Raw genomic sequence first — 4,733 nt, forward strand, 5'->3', positions numbered from 1 at the left:
AGGGAAAGATTTTAATTTTTTTTTTTTCCTCCACTGTTCAAAACTGAATTTCTGGAAGCAAATATGCCAGGACTCACTACAACCCAGTAGTTAAATCTGTGCCATCTTTTTCTGTGGTAGGTCTGTTAGGCTCACTGAGGGGCACCAGCAAGGTCTGTTTGTGCCCAAGTCCTCTTCAGTCCGATTGCCAGAATTGTGAGCTGGGTGTTCAGAAGGGGCAGGGTGGATGATCGCACAACCTGAATATGAAAGCTCAACATTTAAGTTTTTTGTACCACTTTGTTACTTCTTGGCTCGCCCTTCCACTTCAGAGTTCACATTACAATAAGGCTGAACGTTTCCTGATTTGACATTACAGTGCACTGCTCTCAGAGGCGTTGGGTTGCCAGATTTAGGAAGCCTGAATCCTCCATATATAGGCAGTGTGATCTGTAGAAATACTTGGACCTCTGGAAGATAAAATGCAGGAGAAACTGCATTTATAAATAACACACCTACGCTGCAGTAGGTTTATGTAAAGGGCAAAACTGTAACAAAATTGCAATTGTAATTAGTTTTTGTTTGTACACTGGTCATCATTTTAACAAAAAATGGTGCCCTGGTCCCAAACCCTTACTCTAACCATGGGGTGTGCTTATCCAAGGGACTCATCAGTTAAAAAGTTGTTCAGAATTAAAAGCAAGCAAGCAGGAATTTGTGTCTCTGGATTTTAGGCAATTGCATTTTCCTAATGCAGAAAGAAATGAGCAGAAGGGAAAAGGTGAGGGCAATGTGGAGAGGGTCACCAAAAATCCCCCTGAAAGACTAATCGTAAGCTTCCCACAGAGCTAGCTGAGTGAAAGTGATTGACTTCCTTCATGCATCCAGCTTTGTTAGGATAGCGCCACAGTCGTCATAAACTGCTGCTATTATGCAGTCTGATGAAAATGCTAGCTTTTCAGCATGAATCTAATAAAATGGTAAAAAAGTTTATTTATTGAAATTACATGAATTCTACTCAGAACACAGCAAACCTGGGTAAAAGACCATTGTAGCATTAATTACTCACCAGGCAGGCTTCGAGCAGTCCAAAGTGGGAATTTGTGAATGGAGAACTGACAGCTATGATGACAGTATTGACTGTGTGCCACCGCAGGAGTTACGGGGAATAGCTTTAGATTTAGTACATCAGGGAGGGACAAAGGAGATGGGACAGAGAAAGATGAGTTCAGGACTTAACAGATCTCCATCAACACAGTCTTTTTTTTTTGTTGTTTGAAAAGAACAGCTACTTCCATACCTGTTATGCAGATGATTCCATTCAGTTAGAATATGTCTTGAATGTCAGGACATGTTATGATATGACTACAATTAGCAATGGTTTTGGTCCTAAAATCGGGAATTTCTCAGTTTCCACGTACACCAGAAATGGAGAAAGCAATTGTCACTGTTGAGCTACAAAAGGACAGTCCCTTCCCCACAAGCACTACACTTAGAGGGAGGTAAGACCCAGTGTTCAAACACGTTTCCTCATGCATCTGACACCCTCGCTGGCATGTCACATGCAAAGGAGTCATGTGCTCACCCTCCGTTACGTGGCTTACGAGCTGTGTCATCTGTAAGATATACGAGACTATGTGCTACGACCGACAGCAACTGGTCCGCCACCTTTGCTGCTGACTTATTTCCTGGAGGGGTTTCACTCCCAGAAACACTGGGTTCCAATTTTAAGAGAGATTAGCCAAAAGAAGCATCCATTTTTGTCATTGCTTGTCCTCTCTCCACTGTGCTCACGGGGTCTATGGAAGATCCCAGCTCAGCCCTTTGACTGGTGAGGAGAAAGGGCATATTCGTGCACCTGGAAGAGGGGCTGCGGTTTGGGGATGGCTGTTCTAGCATAAGAGGAGTACGTGGAAAACTCCACTGAGCCCCCAGCTTCAGACAAGGTCACGCAGACCATTCTCAAGGACAAGCTGTGGTACAAAGCCCAAGCGTTACGGCTGTCTATCGGTGATGGCTAACGGAGAGCAGCACAGCTTTTCAGGAACACTTTTCTTCCACGTGAAGGTAAAGATCCCGTATGGCTGATCAATGTGCTTCCGTACCCTGAAGTGCTGAACACTCAAAGGATGGTACAACCTGTGAGAGAGAGATGCCTGTGCAGTAAAATTAGTATAGATAGCTTGTGACATTTTATTAAGGAGAATGGAACAAAGCCTTAGGTATGCCACAACTGAATGGGCAGTTATAGCTGATACTTTGTGCTTGTACGTGACAAATGCTCCTGTCAACCCACTTCCATTAATAAGCGCTTCTCCAAATTGTCCCATGGATGAAGATCCAAATCACGGAGGAGAAAACACACTGAACAGGTCAATAGTGGAATCAGAAATAAAAAGTTTGGTGACTCAATATTTTACTCAATATTTTGCTTCCAACCTGAAACTAGTCTAGAGCTGATTAATTCAAAACAAAGACCTGAATAGCTAAGATTTACATTTCACTCTCAGCAGATGAATATTCTTAAAATATACACAAGAAAAATACCTGCAGATGTTTCTTGGGCCAAAGAAAATATTCCTTCAGTGTATTTTTCATGTCACGCCGTCCGTGAATGCTCAGCTACCGATACCAGGATAAACAATCCCTTTTTTGCCCTTGCAATTAAAGTGAGGAGTTGCTTTTGGTTTGCTGGGTTTCACTGTTGTTCTAATTATCTCTTGTAGACTCTGGATTCTTGTTTTCTGTTAGCTATAGCTCATGGTCTCACATAGCTTCATCCACAATTTCAGGTAACGCAAGAACTGACTGAAATCTGTTGTGAAGAGGTATTCATCAGCTTGGCTGCAACCTTCTGCTTCAATTACAAGTACTCCCAACAGATGCAGTCTCTTATTGGCTTTTAATTGGTTTCTTGAGATAGTAGGATTTATGGGCTTTTTTCCCTGAATCCCATTTTATTATGGGAGCTTTGTGATAGTTACGGATTCTGCAATGATCGAAATCTGATGGAAATGCTACTAGGCCAAAATCAAGCTAATAGAATGATAATAGAACTGATTTCATCTGAGGAGCATTAACCTTAACGAAAACACAGAAAATCAATGTGAAAGGCCAAAGGAGGAATTACTTATGCATCCGTCAAGTCAAAATTAATCATTTTAAGAGGCATCAGAACGAGAAGGGAACTTAGCACAGGAATACCAACAGGAAGACACAGGCATTAGCTGAAGTAGGTCTTCACAGAAAGATAAGATACTAGGTCTAATAGTGCAAATCAGGAGGGACAAGGAACTGCAAAGAATAAAACCACAATGCACTGAAACCTGTTCATACAACAGGGAGGATTATTTGTCTGTTGTCATCATTAACTGCAGTCCAGAGGACAGACGAGCTATCGTGACAGGTGGCCACAGCCAGCAGATGCTCATGAGCATCTTTAAGAGTACATCCCCTTTGTTTTCGCTTAAATGAAAGAAAAGATAAAATATATTTGTGTTTTGAAGTGACTCGATGCTACATGTGCATGAAATACTACTTGTCCGCGTATCCCTGTTTTTAACAATGGACATTCCTGGTGCAGCAGCATGTCCCACAATCAGTACCATGACTCCATGTGGAACAGGAGCCAAAGCGTTTCATTCCACTTCACATTTAAAATCCAGACTGGGAAGGGGCCAGAACAGTCCTGGGGGGTGAGCTTGAGATTTGTTAGCAGGAAGGTACCTCTGGATTTGCAAACTTCAAGTCGCAGGAGCGCACAGGCCATCATTACTCCGGTTAGATGGAGAGTAGGGAGACTTGGTGATGCTCTGTGATTAGCCTGGGTCACACTGGCAATTAGAAGCCAGAGGGAGGGAAATATAAAAAACACAGCGTCCTGATGCCTGCCCATGGGTTCACACCTATGCCAAGGTGGGGCACAAGATGTTTCCTCGCTTCCATCGTGGATGAGCAGCAACACGGAGGAGCCCCCTCAGGCCCCCAGCGCCCACACGCTCCCCTCCAGCTCCTGTCGTTATTCATGGCTCCGGCTCCCCTGAAACGCCTTTGCACGAGCACCACACGGGGGGATGCATCCAGAAGGAGTTAGCCCAGCACGTCTGGGCTAGGCATGTGGGTTTGGGGGGAAAAATCCAAAACCAAGAGAGTCTAACACGACACACACGGACAGCTTGGTTGAGAACGATTCAGCCGAGCATTTCAACTGCTCAGCAGAACATTTCTCTCTTTTGAGTTTTTTTCTGCCATCTGCTGGAACTTCTTGGTTCCTTTAGCTGCCACAGAATTTCTGTCCTTAATTTATCCTTCCCAACCCAGTACCGGCACGACTGGCCTTTAAATACCAGAGACATCATCTCTTTCTTTGTGTATCGTCTCGCAGGGTGGATTTAGTGCAAGAGCCTTGGGAGCTGAGCTCAGATCTTTCTGTTTTGGGGGCAGTTTGGGGACGATTTCTGCATATAATCGCTGCAAGGGGAAAGGGACCGGAGCAATGAGCTTGTACATATTCAGAAATATTATTTTTCACAGAATCATAAGCTGCTTGCACCGAAGAAGTACTGAACTGGACGACAAAATCCTGACGGCTGCACATGACAATACCTGGGCTTGAATTTGCTGTTTTCACACAAGTGCGGAGATTATTTAGGTTACTCGTAATAACCACTCCCGGGGGCCACTCCGACCAGGCACGGGCAGCTCTCCACAGCTGAGGCAGGCGCACCCGGAGCCCCCGGCGCAGCACTCTGTGG

This window comes from Egretta garzetta, unplaced genomic scaffold (genome assembly GCF_000687185.1).
Source record: "Egretta garzetta isolate BGI_Z169 unplaced genomic scaffold, ASM68718v1 scaffold291, whole genome shotgun sequence".
Taxonomy (NCBI): domain Eukaryota; kingdom Metazoa; phylum Chordata; class Aves; order Pelecaniformes; family Ardeidae; genus Egretta; species Egretta garzetta.